Raw genomic sequence first — 19405 nt, forward strand, 5'->3', positions numbered from 1 at the left:
CAATCAAAAAACTGAAATACAATATAAAAGGGTATGACAGGGATACCCTGACCTTTTATTTACACCTTGGGGTTGGAAGGACAATGGGGCCAACATTTAAAAAATACAAAATAAATAGGTTTTCATGTTCCTCCTGTTGCATCCAGTATGGCCCCCAATGCGATTAAAAAACCAAAAGAGCTACTGTGCGGTAGAGGTCTGTTGGGCAATGTACGCTTGTGGGAGGGTAGCTCCCAAAAGAAGATAGCTGCATGCTGGGGATTGGACACAAGGTCTGGCTAAGCAATCAGGCTCTGCAAGACAAACCCCACAGCTTCAGCTATGTGCAGCAAGGGGTTGGGCACAGATGTATTGTAATAAGATTTCACATTACGTCATTAAAAAACTCACAAATTCACTGGAAATAACAAAGGTTAAAGTGAAGTTCTACATAGGTCTTCTAATAAAAAAGCTGTTTAAAAACACAAACAAAAAAAATTTAAAATCACCAATTTTATATAACTGACCTAGGTCTAACCTGCACTGCTGATCACATCACTGAACACATCTGAAATCCATGGCGGTGCAAGTTATACTTAGGTAAGTTAATTAAAGGGCGTATTTCAGTGTTTTGTTTTTTAAACCATAGTTTTTTTGTAATTAGAAGACCCACATATAACTCCACTTTACCCTTTGTTTTTTTCTGTCAATTTCCAAGTTTTTTTTGTAACATAAGTTAAAATCTTATTTACGTATAACTCCACTTCAACTTTTTTTTTTAATGAACACATACATATATATCTCATAATATACTGGCGTTCTCCATTAGGTAGTTCTAGTTAGGACCTTGTTTCCATAGGAAAATAGTTTTGTGTTGCTAATAACTGACGCAAGCTCACAAAATTTAAAAAACGTATTTGCCATTAACTTCCGCTGCTGTCAGGAAAGTTTCAGGGGGACTAGTCAAGCGGAGGACAAGAAAAAGGAGAGTCCAAAAACGCGTTTTCCTCATGCAATTTCCCATAGGAATTTTAGACGACACTACAGCCTGAACCGAAGAACAGAATTACACCAAATTTGGCAGAAAGGTAGATCTTGGTACAGAAACAGCCTTTTTCATAATTTCATGTAAATCGGTATAATAGTTTTGGAGTTTATTTAAGAAAAAAGATTTACATATATATAGGAAGACAGATGCTCCAAGGATCCCATAGATCTCATGATCTGAAGTGGTCGGAAGTGGTGGCAGCCATTCTTGGGACTCGGGAGTCAGCCAGAGTCCCAAAGAAACAGGAAAAAAAAACAGAAGGGGGCAGGGTAGGAATATCCTGAACCCCTATGCTTGGTGGTAGGATCCCACAGGGAATCCGCCTAGGGCCAAAGACGTTTAATTTTCTTTTTTTTTTTTATTGCTGAATCTGTTGGGAATTTTTTTTTAAAAATCAAGCGCTTGTTTCTTTTTAATGACTCCAAGGGTGGGCCAGGTCTCATGGGGCTAATCAGCAGTATAATAGGAGGAGGGGGAGCATGAGTGGTCCCCCTTTCCAGGACATTTGCGGCCCGAAGACCCCTTCCCACGGGGCCCACCCAGATTACTAATGGGGAGGGGGCCATGTGGCCCTCCTACCCAGGTCAATTTGGCCTAGGGTCCCTATCCCTGGGGCCCAGCTGGATTGTCAAAAGGGAAGGTAGGCCGCACCGCCCCACTCCTGTAGCCATTAATGGCCCTGACGACCCCATCCTGCAGATCCAGCTTCTGCTATGTCACAGGGTGCCCACCCTCAGGGCATAGCGGTTTCCCTACCTGCACTGGTACAGGCAGGGAGACCTGTTTTTGTTCTTATTCGCTGGAGCAATTTCAAAACTGCAGCCAAGCGAGAGCGAACACAAAGTCCACTCCAAGCTGGAAGTAACTTTAAAAAAGCTCCCGGTAGCTGGGAGTGGACTTGAGATTTGTTTCCCTGCCCGCATTGAAATGGCAGGAAAGCAGATATGAATATTGTGTGCCCCGATCCCCTTTTAATGATTAGCCGGGCGCAGAGGGGGTGGGGTCCCCGGGGGAAAATCTGCCCAGGTAGGTTTTCTGCATGGTCCCCCTCCCCCTTTAATCCTTGGCCAGCCTCGGGGGCTGGGGTCCTCGGGCACATATCGGCCCAGGGAGGGGGGCTGCATGCCTCCTCCCCTCCCATTTACAAATTGGCTGGGTTCCGCAAGATGGGGTCCCCAGGACCATAATCGGGCTGGGGGAGTGCATGGGTTGGCTGCAGGACCGTGCTCGGCGTGGTGTTGACAGCATATGGGGGTGGGAGTTGGGGCGCACACACACACATTATTTATATATATATATATATATATATATATATATATATATATATATATATATATATATATATATACACACACACACACGTATTCACTGAAAAAAACAAAGGTTTTAGGGAAAGTTACAGTTAGAAATTAGCATTTAAAAAAGACAGACATTTGCTGAAAAAAACCATAGATTTTAGGGAAAGTTATAGTTAGTTGGACATTTCACTTGTACAAAACCAGAGAAATTCCCCCGTTATATTTAGTGCAGCTAACTAGAACTCGGGCCCCGCAATGCACTGCTGATGACGTCACACATTACATCACTCATGACATGGTCAGTGACATCACTGATGACATCATCCAGTGACTGTGTTTTTGTAAAGTTTAAATATGTTTAATATATATAGGGAAAGGCGTATTGAAGAATGAGTGGGTTTATAATTGTCCAAATGGATGATATAGTAGGTGTGTGACTGACTCTATAAGTGAGTGATTAAACATATCTTACTGAATGCATGGGTTAGTGACTAAACTGTGTGAATGTCTGTATACGTCTGTCTGTTGGTGTGTAAGCGGCTGCATGGGTTTGTGAATTGCTACATGAGTGTCTATATGGGTTATTGATTGGTTGTCTGAGTATCTGTATGGGTCCCTGAGTGTTTGTGTGGGGGGGGTGTGTGTGACTGTGCATAGATGTGTGAGTGGGTGATTCACTGGGCGCATGGTTTCCAGAGTGCATCTGTGATGGACTGTATGGGTGGGTAAGTGTGTATATGGGTGTGTTAGTGAGTGAATGTATATCTCAGTAGTACATGTGTGAGTAACTACATATGTGAAAGGCAGTATGTATGTGTATTGGAGTATATAAATGGCTATAAGTAAGAGTGCGATTGTGAGAGTGGCTGTATGGATGAGTGTGTGCTTGTATCAGTGATTGTATAAGAGCGTAAGAATGTGATAGTATTTGTATGAGTAAGTGAGCTGGTGTGTGTATAACTGTATAGGAGAGTAAATGGCAGTGTGATTAATTATTTGCATGACTGACTAGGTGTGTGAGTTCCTCTATGGATGAGTGGCGATGTACGCGTGTCTATATAGGTGTATGAGTGCATATGATAGTCCTGTACTGAGTGACCATAAGTATGAGTGACTGTACGGTTGAGTGAGTAGATGTGTGTGTAAACCTAAGAAGCAGTGAGTGGGTATGTAGTTATTGGTGTTGGAGTGTCTATGGTTTTGAGAATAGCAGTCTGTAATTTAGAGTGGGTGTATCAAAGGTTATATTAGGGTGTGAGAAAATGCATCAAATTATCACATGGATAATGTCATCAGTGATGTCACTGACCATGTCTTGAGTGATGTAATACGTGACGACATCAGCAGTGCATTGCGGGGGCGTGAGTTATAGTTGGCTGAACTAACTATAACGGGGAATGTCTCTGGTTTTGTACGAGTAAAATGCCCAACTAACTATAAATTTCCCAAAAACCTATGTCTTTCAGTGAATTTCTAAGGATTTTTAAATGCTAATTTCTAACTATAACGTGCCTGAAACCTATGGTTTTTTTCAGTGAATATCAATGGTTTTTTAAATACTAATTTCCAACTATGCCTATAAAAGGTAGGACATGTGAAGAAAGAGGAAGAAAAGCGCAGAAAGGAGCAAGACAAATGCTGAAAGAGTCTACAGAAGTCCAGAAAGACTAACAAAAGTGCAGGAAGAAGCAAGAGATGTGCAGAAAGAACCAACAGAGGAGCAGAAAGAGGTATTTTTCCAAAATCATCCTGTGCCCACAACTTTTTCAGACAGGTACTGGTGGTAACTGACTGATTAACCAGGCCTAGAGCGAGTGCTATGCTAAAAGACACTTAGAATACAGTGAAAACACCTACACACTAGGGAACACTATGCTTTGGGGTACCCCTGTGATTAGCATGACCTCCTCTGTAAGGCCCTAGTACATAATAGGGCAGGGGGATTAAAACTACCTCTTAAAACGCACCATGGGGCGCGTTTGCACAGTGGTGAAGGGAGGGGGGCCTGAGGTGACATGCGTCCAAACACACCCTGTGGAGTGTTTCTAGTTGGGGAATTAATTCCCCTTCAATCCTGTGGGTCCCTGGGGTCCAACTAGCCCACTAGGTACCTCCAGTAAACACCAAATAGCTGCGTTGCACAGAGGTGAAAAAAGGGGCGTGGGTGGACAACCTCTCTGCAACGCAGGCTTGTGGCGCTTACTGGAAGTACCTGGTGGGCTAGTTGGCCCCCAGGGGCCCTCAGGATTGAAGGGGACTTAATTCCCTAACTTCAAACGCACCACAGGGCGTGTTTGCACACGTCACCTCTGCCCCCGCCCCCTCCCTTTACAAATGTGCAACGGCGCCCCGTGGCACGTTTTAAATTGGTAGGTTAAGTCCCCTTGAATCCTGAGAGTCCCTGGGTCCAACTAGCCCACCATGTACCTCCAGTAAGCACCACAGATCTGCGTTGCAGAGATGTGGTACGAGGCAAGGCCCCATTTTACACTTCTCTGCAATGCACATCTGGGTATAGGCAGATGTGCAAACAGATATTACACCAATGACTAGTCTGTGGTTTCTTTTTGAGTTTGGTGGCTTTGCATTTAAGTCCGTCTATTTGAGGGTTCGACTGCCTCCCTGTTCTGTCTTACAGTGGGGAGAATCATAACAAATTGGATGTGTGCCTCTCGGGCGGCGAGAAGCTCTCGAAGTAGGGTGAACCTCAGCTTTTGATAGCCTGTTTCAGTCTCTAGAATTCGGTACAGCTAATGTGCCTAATCATTCGGGGTTAAACATCCTTGAACATGAATGTCATACTTTAATACTGGAGTGTCGGCAGAAGTTAAAGAGACTCAGAACCATGTCAGCTATCCAAGGTTCACACGTCTCACCCATTTACACCCAAATCCTCTGAAAGGGACATATTTAAATTGAGGTTATCTAGAAAGTCTGATACGGTTGTGACCCTCCCGCACCTACGCTGGACACCACTGGTTCGATACTGCACATGAACTGCTCCGTACTCCTGGACGCATTTTGTCAAATAAAATGATGAGGATTAAAGCGCGAGCAGATACTATTGTTGCCTAAATTTACATCCAACTGATCGATGACAGGCTATTTATGACTAAAAATAATTCCCTTCCTTCCTGTTCACCACTTCCCTTGAACTATTTATTGAGCCATTACCCTGTCCCTTCTGAGCCTTTTCTTCGCAGACTAAACCGATTAGAGCCCTTTCATTGTTTCTTTATATGTTAAACTCTCCTGTACTTAAGTTCATTTTGTTCCCTATCCCCCGTCTTTGCTCGAGGACGGGCTTTTTTTCTCTCTTGGACGCCCAAAGGTAAAGTGCCGCCGATTTACAAAAAACACATTAATTTACAGCATGTTTAACGAATGCATTTCGTAATTAACAGGTGAAACTGGCTGGTATGCAAGTATTATTCTGACATGCAACTTCTTTCCATGGGATACATATGAGCACACCAAGAGGGCTTGGGGTAAGCAAAAAGTATTCATTTTTACTTTTTTTTTCTCTTCAAGGACATGCAATTGGGTTGGCACTAGACCGTACACTGCACATTTATTTGGAGGCATTTTGTGACGTGACAAAGGTGTGTAAACCGCACGCTTTCCTGTACGAAGGTCAGCAAACTAGCCTCTACATCACGTCAGGAGAGGTCGAAGTTCGCACTGTGTGCCCGCCAGCAATGTGGCCAGCCTCCATCCACGACGATTTTTTTTTTTAATCAGAAACAGCACAGGGGCCAGCATGACGCAACGCAATCGTTTTGAAGATAACCAGTGGCCTGGAGACATCGTACGTAACGTGCAGTTATATAAGCTTTAGAAAAAACACCCGTGTGCAGCTGGAGTCCGCATGTCCACGCCTGATATGGGGGAAAAGGCTGCAGCGCGCAGATCTCTGGAATACCGGACCTATCGGGGGCAATTGCTCAGCACAAAATGGATGGCCGAGTGAAGACCCAGTGCAAATGACAAGGGAAGCCCGCAAGGCCGGACTGGCTATTTATGCCATCGGCAAAGAGGCGGGTCGTGTTAGGGGTGACTGAGCTGGGCCATTGGAGAACCGCAGAGCTTTGCCACCGGGGAACAGTTATAACTGCTGCTCAGCGGGGCATAAGGCGAGGGAGACCGAGCGGGAGCATGAAAATCAGAGGGGGCGTCACCCCACTGGTCAGTCAGTCACAGGAAAATAAAGTATTAAAACAATATTTTATTTTTCTGTGATGGGCTCTGGCTGACTGCATGCAGGGTGGGACCGGGCCATGACAGGCAGAAGTGGTGGGCTCTTAGCAGTGCACGTGTAAGTTTGGCCAGCGGAAGGCTGGCCAAACAGACATGCGCACTTCGATTTCTCCGAACCCAGCTGTGCTCACAGTCAGGTTGGAGAAGAGTCGCAGGTACCCAAGCAGTGTCTGAGTGGAGGCCAGGCCGCACAGACCAAACCTGGCACTGCTCTCATTAGATGAAAGAGAGCAGCACCTGGATTGGGTGGGGAGTCTGTGCCTTCCCAGAGACTGCCGGGAGTGAAGCACCGAGGCAGCCATTGGCATTGGGCAGTGAGGAAAGATTTTTTTTTCTAATATTTTTTACCCTCAATTCCCTGTCTCGTTCTCCCCCTTACCCCACTTTCTTTGTGTGGCGACCGCCACTGAGTGTCACAGCAAGCAAGAGAGAATGCTTTTGAATGGAAAGAGAGGAAGGGAGCAGGGCTGGGTTTGATCCATTTTTGCCAGAGATGCTTTGTGTTCCAAGTTCGGCCTTGGACCCACATAACAATGGAGTTAGCCTGTTTCCCAAGCGCACATCAGTGGTAGAAGTGGGCGGGATCGGAAGGGCACGGCGTGCCCTACTTTTTAAATTTAGCAAAGTCCGTTCCCCTACTTCTTTATTTTTAAAATGCGACCCAGGACTGCAGGAAAGGTCTGAACTTGAAAAATATTTGGAGCCCTGTTTCGTGCACATTGAGGATGGCCTCAGCAGTTGCGGGACCTCCTCCCCCTTCCCCTCCGTGTCTGTGGGAAGGGGCCTGCCCAGGAACACTGTGGGTGCCGTTTCGCACTGTAAGGAGCAATCCAGCAGCATGAGAAAGTGGCTTCCAATGATGCCCCTGCTGCTGCAATGATTTACATCTCATTGAGATTGCGCCCCACTGTGACTAATACAATTTGTCACATTAGGATGGATTGGCAGCCCCGCCCTCACCCAGACTGACGACGCCACAAGAAAAGTGAAGAGAGCACTCCAGTGTGGAATTTGTGGCAGCCTGTTCCCTAACCTTGGCACTTAAAAAAAAAAAAGCTACAAAAAACATTTAATGTCTTCCCTATTTTATTTTAATAGATTGTGTACTGCTGCTCTGTCTGTGTTAAGTGACCCACTTGTGGGACACCCCGCGCCGCACGGCCACCAGCTGCTGCGTGTGCCCCTTGCCTGCCCTCTGCCTCGCTGCTGCCTCGTTTGCCGGCTGCCGCCGCTGCGAGTGTTTTTGCCCTTGTTTTGACGGTTTTTTGTGCTTGCCTGGTTTAACTCTCTTTTTCCCCTGTTTTTGCGTTTATTTGTGCCTGTTTCATTGTATTTGCATTTTCCCCGTGTTTGCTCTCCTTCCTTGTTGTCCGCCTACCTCGCCGCCCCCCGCCCTCCCTTCCCGCCACCGCCGCTTGTCCCCGCCCCTTTTTTGTCTTCTGTAACCCTCCCCGCTCCCGCCTCCCAGCTGCTCCGCCCACCCGCGCACTTGGCCTTAAATGGCGACCGTGCGACGCAGGTTAGTGTGACCCACTTGTGGGACACCCCCGCGCCGCACGGCCACCAGCTGCTGCGTGTGCCCCTTGCCTGCCCTCTGCCTCGCTGCTGCCTCGTTTGCCGGCTGCCGCAAGTGTTTTTGCCCTTGTTTTGACGGTTTTTTGTGCTTGCCTGGTTTAACTCTCTTTTTCCCCTGTTTTTGCGTTTATTTGTGCCTGTTTCATTGTATTTGCATTTTCCCCGTGTTTGCTCTCCTTCCTTGTTGTCCGCCTACCTCGCCGCCCCCCGCCCTCCCTTCCCACCACCGCCGCTTGTCCCCGCCCCTTTTTTGTCTTCTGTAACCCTCCCCGCTCCCGCCTCCCAGCTGCTCCGCCCACCCGCGCACTTCGCCTTAAATGGCGAACGTGCGAACGCGCAGCGGTCACGCGCAGCGGGCGCGCCGATTGTGCGCCGAAGGCGCGCCAAAGGTAAGCCCGTCTGCGCCCGTCCGCGACCGGATCGCGACCAGCGCCAGGACCCCTGGACCTCGAAGACCCCGACCGACCCGCAGAACGTACTCAGCCGCCACCCTCATCGCTCTCAACACCGGCCGACTCCCAGAATGCCACCAAGCCACTCCAAGACGCACCCACGGACCTTTCAGCTGCCACGCCTGCAAGTTCTCCTGCATCCGGACCAGCCCCGCACTAGCACCCGCCAAGTCGAACTCCAGCAGCACCCACCTCAAGTGCATCCTGCTCAACACCCGCTCCGTCCACAGACACGCCATCGAACTCTGGAACCTCCTAGACGCCACAGCCCCTGACTTTGCCTTCCTCACGGAGACCTGGATGAACGCCTCTTCAGCTCCCGACATCGCCATCGCTATCCCAGAGGGCTACAAGATCGTCCGGAGGGACCGAAACGCCAACCAGATGGGAGGAGGCATCGCCATCATCCACAGGAACACCATCCGTCTCACGACCAGCACCGACAACACCCTGACCAGCGCCGAACACCTGCATTTCCAGATCCACACCAACCCGAACACCACCCTCAGAGGCACCCTGATCTACCGACCCCCTGGACCACGCACGCAATTCAGCGAGGACATCGCCGACTTCATCAGCCCGCATGCCCTCCCCTCCGCTGACTACATCCTCCTGGGAGACCTCAACTTCCATCTGGAGAACAACAACGACCACAACACCAGCACCCTGCTAGACAACCTCGCCAACCTGGGACTCAAGCAACTGGTGTCCACCCCCACCCACCTCGCCGGACACACACTCGACGCCGTCTTCTCATCCAGCACAGACATCGACTTCAGCCACGCCACAGAGCTTCAATGGACGGACCACAGCTGCGTCCACTTCACCTTCAAGAGAACGACGACCCACCAACACCAGCAACAGACCGCCCGCAGAAGCTGGAACAAGATCACAGCAGACCAGCTCGCCACCTCCCTGAGCCAACACCCTCATGCCAGCTCAGCGAACCCCAGCCAGGCCGCCGACAACCTCACGAAGTGGATCAGCAACTGCGCGGACGAACTCGCCCCGCTGAGGACCCCGCCTAGCAGACCCGGCAGCAAGAAGGCCCCATGGTTCACCGACGAACTCAAGAGCTCCAAGAAGAACTGCCGAGCCCTCGAGAAAGTCTGGAAAAGGGAACCGACACCGGACAACAGGACCTCCTACAAACTTGCCACCCGGAAACACCACCAGCTGATCCGCGCCGCCAAGAAAACAGCATTCAAGGACCGGTTGGACAACAACGCACACAACTGCAAGGAACTCTTCAACATCGTGAAAGAGCTTTCCAACCCCAGCGCAGGAAACAACGACATCACCCCATCGCAAGACCTCTGCAACTCCCTCGCCTCATACTTCCACAACAAGATCACGGACATACACAGCAGCTTCAACAACCAACCAACGCACACCACGACCGACCAGCCACCCCCCCCCCCCACCACCACCCTCCACGCCTGTACCCCGATCAGCACCGAAGACACCATCCGCATGATGAACTCCATCCACTCCGGATCACCGACCGACCCCTGCCCTCACCACGTCTTCAACAAGGCCGACGCTGTCATCGCACCCCACCTGCGAGACATCATCAACACCTCCTTCGACACCGCCATCTTCCCTGAAAGCTGGAAACACGCCGAACTCAGCGCTCTACTCAAGAAACCAACAGCGGACCCCACCGACCTCAAGAATTACCGCCCCATCTCGCTTCTCCCGTTTCCAGCCAAAGTCATCGAGAAGACCGTCAACAAGCAGATGGCCGCCTTCCTCGAGACGAACGGATCCCTCGACCCCTCACAGTCCGGCTTCCGAGCCAAACACAGCACCGAGACCGCCCTCATCGCCGCCACCGATGACATCCGAGCCCTGATGGACAATGGAGAAACAGCGGCCCTCATCCTCCTAGACCTCTCCGCGGCATTCGACACGGTCTGCCACCGCACCCTAGTACGGCGCCTCAGCAACATCGGAATCCAGGACAAGGCGCTGGAATGGATCATCTCCTTCCTCGACGGAAGAACACAGAGAGTCCCCCTACCACCGTACAAGTCAGAGGCCTCCGAAGTCATCTGCGGCGTCCCCCAAGGATCATCCCTGAGCCCAACCCTCTTCAACGTCTACATGAGCCCCCTCGCGGCCATCGCACGCAAACACCACCTCAGCATAATCTCCTACGCCGACGACACCCAGCTGATCCTCTCCCTGACCAACGACCCCGCCGCCGCCAGAGCCAACCTGCACGAAGGGATGAAAGAGGTAGCCGAGTGGATGACGACCAGCCGCCTGAAACTGAACTCGGACAAGACGGAGGTCCTCATCCTGGGCTCCTCACCCTCCGCCTGGGACGACTCCTGGTGGCCTCCCGCCCTGGGCACCGCACCCAAACCGACAGACCATGCACGAAACCTGGGCTTCATCCTGGACTCCTCCCTCTCCATGACCAGGCAAGTCAACAGCGTCTCCTCGGCGTGCTTCAACATCCTACGCATGCTACGGAAGATCTTCTGGTGGATCCCCACAGAGACCAGGAAGACCGTCACCCAGGCCCTCGTCACCAGCCGACTGGACTACGGCAACGCCCTCTACGCCGGGACCACCGCCAAGCTCCAGAAGAGACTCCAGCGGATCCAAAACGCCTCAGCCAGACTCATCCTCGACATCCCACGATCCAGCCACATCTCCGGACATCTGAGAGACCTTCACTGGCTCCCCGTCAACAAGAGAATCACCTTCCGCCTCCTCACCCACGCACACAAAGCCCTACACGACCAAGGCCCGAGCTACCTCAACAGCCGAGTCAACTTCTACGCTCCCAAACGCCACCTCCGATCAGCCAACCACGCCCTCGCCGCCGTCCCCCGCATCCGAAGAGCGACTACAGGAGGAAGGTCCTTCTCCTACCTGGCCGCCAAGACCTGGAACTCCCTCCCGTCCGACCTGCGCCTGACCCAAGACCACCTCTCCTTCAGGAAGAAGCTGAAGACCTGGCTGTTCGAGCAGTAGCGGCACCCCCCCCCCCCCCAGCGCCTTGAGACCCTACGGGTATGTAGCGCGCTTTATAAGTGTCACTGATTGATTGATTGATTGATTGATTTAGGGATGTTGTATTTTTAAAAATACTGTTTAACTTTTTTTTAAAGGATGTAACATAAAAGCAGCCCCAGGTGTCCAGTTCTGAGACACCCGAGCACCAGAGCCCTTATGGACCCCATCCAGGGTCGGACTGCGAAAACAAATAGGCCCAGGCACCAAGGCCGGACTGGCTTAATGGGCATCGGGATGGAGGCTGGTTTTGTTACTCTGGGCTGCAAAACTGTCCCCCAGTAACAAAATCAGCAGGGCTGTCCAGCACATTGAGAGGGAGATTTACTAAGATTTTACACTGGGTTCGCGTCACTAAAGTGACGCAAATCGGCGCAAAATCTTTTTTTCCCAATTTACTTTTTAGCGCTAGAAATAACGGAAAAGTAATGCAAAGTAGCGCATTGCGCCTTTTCACATTACTTCGCGCCATGGGGACGTATCAAGGGTGGAGCATGGGTGTCCCCAAGCACCCACCCAGGGTTTCTCTCACTACAACCAATTTACTAAATGAAGTAGATTGGGTTTAGCGTGAGAAAACTGCACCTTTTTCAAGTAGGCATACGGAAGGAGAAATGCTTTAATTTCTCCTTTCTTTTAAGCGGGAAAACGTTGCATTTGTCTGGGTATCATATTTTGTACAGGAAGGGTACCCTTCTTGTACAAAACCTATGCTAGACTCACTCACACACCCTAGCGCAATGGCCCTAAAGTGTGTGTGTGGCGCAGAGCAGTTGTAATGAGCTCCTGCGCAAGGGAAAGGGGAGGAGTGAGCCATATCTCTGAAAATATGGCGCTCTCCTGCTCCCTCCCTGTCACGCAAAGCTACACTGGTATGAGAGGCGCTACTTAAAATAAATGAAATGCATGTAAGGGGGGCTATGGGGAGAGGAGGGGCAGTGTTGGAGGGTGATGGTGAGGGAAACATCGAAGAGCCCCAACAAAATTGTCGTATCCTGGTGCACTATAAGATCATCATTTACTGTGCTCTAAATGCCAATACAATTGAATATATAATAAAATGTGTTGTGGAATGCACACTTTATGTAATTTTTTCTAAATTTTCTTGGATAGAGAACACCCTCTTCCCATGTCCCCTTTGTAGTGCTCAGGCTCGCTTACAGCGTTGGATCGCAACACACCGTACAGGGGATGGACAAAGTGCCAGGGCTGCTTTGGGTTCCCAGTTCAGCCTTGTATGGCACAAAATTAAAAGTGCCCCATTTAGCAAATGAGATCTAAAAACAGGCAGTGGCAAAGCCAATAGGTCTGGTCTTTGGGACCTCTTTGCTAGGGCTGCTTTGGGTTCCCAGTTCAGCCCTGTCTGGGGCCAAATTAAAAGTGCCCCATTTAGCAAATGATATATCTAAATAAGCATTAGCAAAGGCAATGGGTCTTGCTTTGGGACCTCTTAGGCTTGTGAGTTGTTTTAGCGACGCTTTTCAGCATCACTAACATACTATAGTGTCACCCAATAAAATAAAGTTGGATGTATCCTTCACTTCTCAAATGAAAATATAATTTTTGCCTTTTACTCTCAGGAACTCAAGTTTGTGGGAAGCAGAGTTGGCCAAGCCAGACACTTCAAAATATATCCTTTGCAGGACAATTGAATACATAATGCTGGCTGTCATGAATGTGGAGAAGCCCTTTTGGGTTTCCGTGAGTCAGATCAGATTTTCCTGAAGAGTCTCTTTATCTTCTGAGCCCTACTTAACCCATTCCTTGCCGTCCAGGAGTGCAATAAAGGCACACCTGTGTACAGGAGGAGCCCTGTATTTGTGTCCTCAATGTTTGAGGCAAAAAACACTAATTGATTTCTGAACAGGGAGTGATAAAGCGTTAAGGTAACCATGTTGTTCCTGCTTATATTTTGCATGCTTTACAAAATCTTGCATTCCCTATGAGTATTTGCTTTTTCCAGGATGTTATTTTTTCCAGGCAGGGCATAATTTGGATTGACTCACATCCAGGCATTTACAACATAGCACAATTGTGTTGTAGCTGAAGTCAGTGCATGTTTCTCTCAGTGGGGCAGAAAGGTGTTCAGGGGGGAGAGAATGTGGCACTGTGGCCAGAGCAACCACATTTGGAACTGGGGAACCAGGATCAGGCATCATGAGAAGTGGAGAAGTGGGGCTCACTGGTTAGAAGCGGCAGACCCTGAAGCAGAGGTCAGGCCCGGGACCAGGGTTCAATTCCCGACGCGGCAGGGTCTTGGGCTCAATGTCCGCAGACTCGATAATTCTTGCCTTGGTGCCTACTCTAATCATGGGTCCCACTCTGCAACTTTGGGCAATAGCTTGCTTAATCTCCACAACAGCCCCAACAGTGCTGGGATGCCTGGCTTCACCTTGGGGGTGCCCAGGAGAGGGCATCTCACAGGAAAAGCCAGGAAGGGTTCCACAGCGGTATACAGCGCCAGGATGCCCCGAGATGGGGCGGCAGTGCGCCACACACACACACACACAACACACACACAACACACACACAACACACACAAAACACGCACAACACACGCACAACACACACACCTCTCTATCCTGAGGGAGCACATTTCCCTATTGGACCGTAAAAGGCCCCCGCTAGACCATAGAAGCCCTGGTCTCTTAGCACCAGCAGGTGGACCCTACTAATGGCCAATGAGGTCTAACCTTTAAGCCCTGTCCACCACAATCCATACTGAGGTTCACCTCCAGTCTTGCAGGCAGTCCTACAAAGCAGCACACCCTAGATCAACAGAGATGTTGTCATTGAGATTACAGGACCCTTGAGGCCAGTCCACCTCACCCATTGGTGCCTCCATTGGCCTTGTTCCAGCAGTAGTAGTGCAACTCACTAGGGATCGGCAATGCATAATTTGCACGCACACCAAACTAATGGGCATATTTACGAGGGCCTTGCAACATGCTTGCACCACGGAACGTCATATTTATGAAGCCACTCAAAGCCACTTTGCATGCATTGAATGGCTTCATAAAGACGGAGTAATGCAACAGCGCAAATCGCTGCTTTGCACAAGGAAGGCATTGCAGTGGGTTTTCCCACTCAACTTCCATGGTTTTTGACACATTCCGATATTTACCAGGACTTGTTAACCTGGGAATGCATCAAAATCTTACGCCTCCCCAAGAGAGGCACAACAAGGAGAAATATCTTTATTTTTCCCTGTTTTTTCCTCTTTCTATATGTGCAGCACACATAGAAAGAGAAAAAAGCCTTTCAGGATTATTTTTGTGCAGAAAGGTAAACTGATGCCTGTGTGGGATTTATTCTAGATTACACTCAGAGGGCATCTTATAGAGGACACCTGAAAAACAACCGGCCTCTGGTGGGTTCCCTGACAGGTAGACACCAGCTTGCTACCACAAGACAAGTTTCTGGACCCCTGGGGTGAGAGCCTACGCTCTCGGAGGCCAGAAACAATGCCATTCCTGGATGGAGGTGTTCACACCTCCCCCAGGTCAGGAAGAGCCATCTGTGGCAGGGGAGCTTCAAAGGCCTTGCCGCCTTTGCAACGCCACCCACAGCCTCTCCTGCTATCAGGAGCAGGCCCCCTTCCTGCCTCACCTCCTTTTCGGTGGGAAGACAGGTGGGCAAAATTAGGCAGCCTAGAAGATGTGCCCATCTCTGCCAACCCCACCTCTCAGATGGGGGAGCGAGGTGAAGGCCACTCTTCAGTGCCTGCCATCTTGCAGATGGTAGGCCCTCTCCAATCAGGGTTAGGGATTGTGCCCAGTACCTCACGTGGGGTGAGCACACCAAGGGTGTAGCCACCCTAAGGTCAGTAGCCTATTCGTTACTAATCTAAGACCCCTAAAACGCCCCCTAAATACTGTGATTTGGGGGCTGCCCTGGACAAAGAAGGGAGATTCCACAACCTATGAAGAAGGATTAAATAAGATGCACAGCACAGGAGAAATGACTTGGCCCCAGCCCTACCAGCCCATCTACAGTTTCCAGAGGTCCTTCACCAGAAGAAATCTTGTCCTGCAGCCAGCGACCTCCAGAAACCCCTGGGAGGACTGACTGCCTTCAACAAAGGATATCATGTGAACATCAACTCTGTTCAAAAGAATCCCTAAAGAAAGGCTGAGCCTGCTGAAGACGAGAAACCCAATGCCTGGAACCACCACTCCACTCGTCGCCTACGGCCCAAGTCCAAGTGGCCCACCAGTCCCAGAGAAGTCCCCCAGCACTACAGAGTCCAAATCCTCAATGAGTTGACCCCTCCAGGACTCCCTGACATTGTCTGCTGCCTCTGTACGGAGACCCCCTAACCTTGAGTGGCCCAGTGAGGTGAAATCCGACCTCAAAAGGTACCACTGCATCTGGCCGCCCTGCACCTTGGAGAAGAGGACCCGAGGTGGACCTACGTCTCTGAGCCCTCAAACTTACCTGCCCAGCTGTTGGTTCCTCCTGGAAGACTTCTTGGACCGAGCCTGTAGCTCAAAAACAAAACAGGCTATCTCAATAGGATTGCATTGGGCTCCCGACCCCTCCTAAGCACTCAGCACTTGGCCGCCCCAGCACTGCTCATGTTGTGGACTTAGTGCTGACCTGGGACCCCCTTTGCCCTGACCTTAACCCTAGGAGCTTGGCTCCCAAGACCGAGTAGCCTGCCCAGGAGCAGGCTCCAACCAAAGGCCCCCTAGCCCCATAGGCTAACATTGGGCATCAGCACCCTGCAACCAGCTGCCCTAGTGCCACTGAGGGTGCTGTTTGAGTTCATCCTTGACCCTGGGGGATTCCTTGTTCTAACCCCTGAAACTCAACCCTCAAGACCGATTACTTACCTGCAAACCGATTTTTCTCCATAGGATTGCATAGACTGTTTTTCTCTGAAAAAGTTCTGTGTTCAGTTGTGTTTGTATGGAAACCTAAGTAACTGTGTTTTTAATGTAAAAGCGTTTTACTTACTTTTTCTACTCAGTGTGATATTCCTAGATATCACACTGGGACATTTCGTAGACAAAGGTAACTAAAAAGTAATTACAAAGTAATTACAAAGTAATCCAAAAGTAAGTACACCTGTAACAAAGTCAAATTCATTCAGCTTGCATATTCTTATAACCGGTCTATGAAATTACAATTTTACTTACCATTACCAAATCCTGCTTGGTTCTAAAAATAAAATACAATAAAAGAAGTGTTTTTATACAAGCAATTGGTCTGAGTTCCTTCTTTGAGTGTGTGCTATCATTTCTTGCCTGAGTGTGTACAATAAATGCTCACCACTACCCTCTGAAAAAGCCGTTATTGCTCGCCCACACTACCACAAATAGAGTGTAAGTTATTATCTACTTTTACCTTTGTACGCCTTTGGGGATCCACTGGACCCTGTATATACTATACCAAAGCCAGGTATAGTGTACACAGAGCCAGCTTCCTACACTCATAATTCCAGAGTTGATACATTTGTAATTCTCAATGCTAACTACCCTGAGTAGTAATTACACAAACTACTAATATAATAGTTATATCTCACTCATCTGAAACTGCTTAAAGCATCTGCAAAACCAACATGTCTGGGTTGTAGAAGGTGTATATATTCACTTTTGTGTGCTATGTCTAGATACAATAACAGGAAATAAGAGGCATCTAATGCTGGCTTCATGACATGTTGCATGAAGCACATAAAAAAATGTAGGACTACAAGTTTGCCTTGAGCATGGGGCACAGAATAATATTATTAATTGTGCTCCCCAAAACGTGGGGTCTCCTGTCACAGAATTTAAACCCAAATTTTATGTTCAGAAATGGTTTGAAAAAGGGAGGATAGGTTGTGATGAAAGAAACTGCATGGCTCGGAGACAAATGGCATATGATTCCACTTATAAGCGTATTTGGGACATTATGTTATTGAAAAAATATCCCACATTGTAAATGTACTTTAATGTCAATAACTCATATATTAAACCTCAAATAAACGTGTATCTATTGGTTGCATTAAATAACGTTCTAAGCTGTAACTGGTCAGTGAAATACCAAACATACAAAAAAATATGTATGTTTTGCTCTTTCTATCCACACCTCTGACTCTGCCCACTGACCCAATCCTCTGGTTATTCCCGCCTCCTGATGCTCCGCCCACAGTTCCCCTACTTTGTTTTCCCCACTTCGACCACTGGCGCACATACATTTGTATAAAACTCAAGTGTGGCACATGGAATACGTTTTTTTTCCACCAGGTTAGCAAATAGAGTGACCCTAGGCAAATAAGTTTATTTCTTAGGCTTGTGCAGTTGTAAAATAAAGAAAGCCTGCATTTCCTTAAAGAGGAAGGCTATTTTTTTTCAAATGAAACGCTAGGAGAACGTATGCCTAGGAGGTAAATTAGACAGCTCAAACTAGGACAATTGAGTCTAATCCCATTTTTACCCACATAATTACACTGTGTGTTCTTGGGCAAATATCTTTATATAGAGCCATTCTGTCAACATTTGCAGCACGTAGAGGAAAGTTAAAATCCTGAACTTAAACAATATCTATGCATTTAAAATGCAGGGAAAAGGTGTATTTGCATTCTAGAAAGAAATGAATGAAGCAAGGCTTTTCCATGTAAGCAGATATCTCCCAGAGTTTTAACAACCAGGCTCGCCCTAATAGTAGGAAGAAAAAAATTACTTTTTATGTAACACCTACCCCCTTTAAACTCCTAACCTAACAACTATCATAGCCAATATCTGCATCTAGCAAGGAGCACCCCTAGATTTATCACTACTGCTAATCCTCCTAAAAACCACATCCCACCCAAACTGATCAATACATATTACCCCTTCTCCAACTTCATGCAGTCGTTGTTTCTTATAAAATGCTGTGCTTACTCGAGATATGCTTTAGAAACACCCCATCTATTGTTCAAAATATTTCACTGGAGTCAGTTGCCTTGGAACGTGTTATGCACCACAAGCCTATCAACAATGAACAAGGGAACCCATATAGTTGAAGGGGACTAAGGGTAGTAGTCAGTTATCAGAGACAGTGGTCCCTTTAAAAAAAGAATACGGAAGTGTAACCACAATGCTGAAATCAGGATTTGGTCTAAATGTGTTCAATGCAAATTTTTTTACAAATGCATTATCAAGAATTAAAACATAATCAATACAAAAAATATGAAGTGAGCTGGACGTGACGGGGTAACTGGAAATCAACAGATTTCCTTACCTCAGGCATAAAATAAAAAGTGACTTGGTGGTAAGAATAAACAATCACATTAGTCACAATATCAAAGACCTCTTATGCTCTGCATAAATCAACACTACAGATAGGAGTCAAGACGTGGTTGTCGACGACGTTTGGATCCCCAACAAAGCTTATGGGATCATCATCAGGACTAGACAATCAAGAAATGCCTGAGAAGCTGCAGTGATTTGGGAGGATAAGTGCTGGGAAGGATGTCCCAGTCACAGAAGGGGAAGCAGTGTCTCCGGAATTAGACAAGTGGGAATGCTTGAAAAAGTCACAAAGCGAAAGGCACAGGCCTGTCCAAGATAGCTGGTGCGGCCATGGCAGGAGTGCAGGCATACCGTTTAATTCCAGCGGGAGAGCACAATGTCGTCACCACGAGATTCGTGGTGGAAACGGGGTGATAAGGATAAAGTAGCCGCCGAAGTAAGGTAGCCTCAACGCGGAATAATGGAGGTTCAAGGAGGCAACATCACAGCGGTCGTGGAGCCCCTGGGGTAATGCAGAGTTGTAATCCAGATCTGACAGGGGAGTACCGGGAC

The 19405-nt window shown here is 48.5% G+C and overlaps 1 protein-coding gene across 1 annotated transcript in view; it reads right to left on the reverse strand.

Moving 5' to 3' along the window:
- The window catches only part of SIK2 (salt inducible kinase 2), a 313110-nt gene that overhangs the window by 80315 nt on the left and 213390 nt on the right, over positions 1–19405 (reverse strand). The window lies entirely within an intron of this gene.

The sequence above is a fragment of the Lissotriton vulgaris genome, chromosome 2_1 (assembly GCF_964263255.1).
Source record: "Lissotriton vulgaris chromosome 2_1, aLisVul1.2, whole genome shotgun sequence".
NCBI lineage: Eukaryota > Metazoa > Chordata > Amphibia > Caudata > Salamandridae > Lissotriton > Lissotriton vulgaris.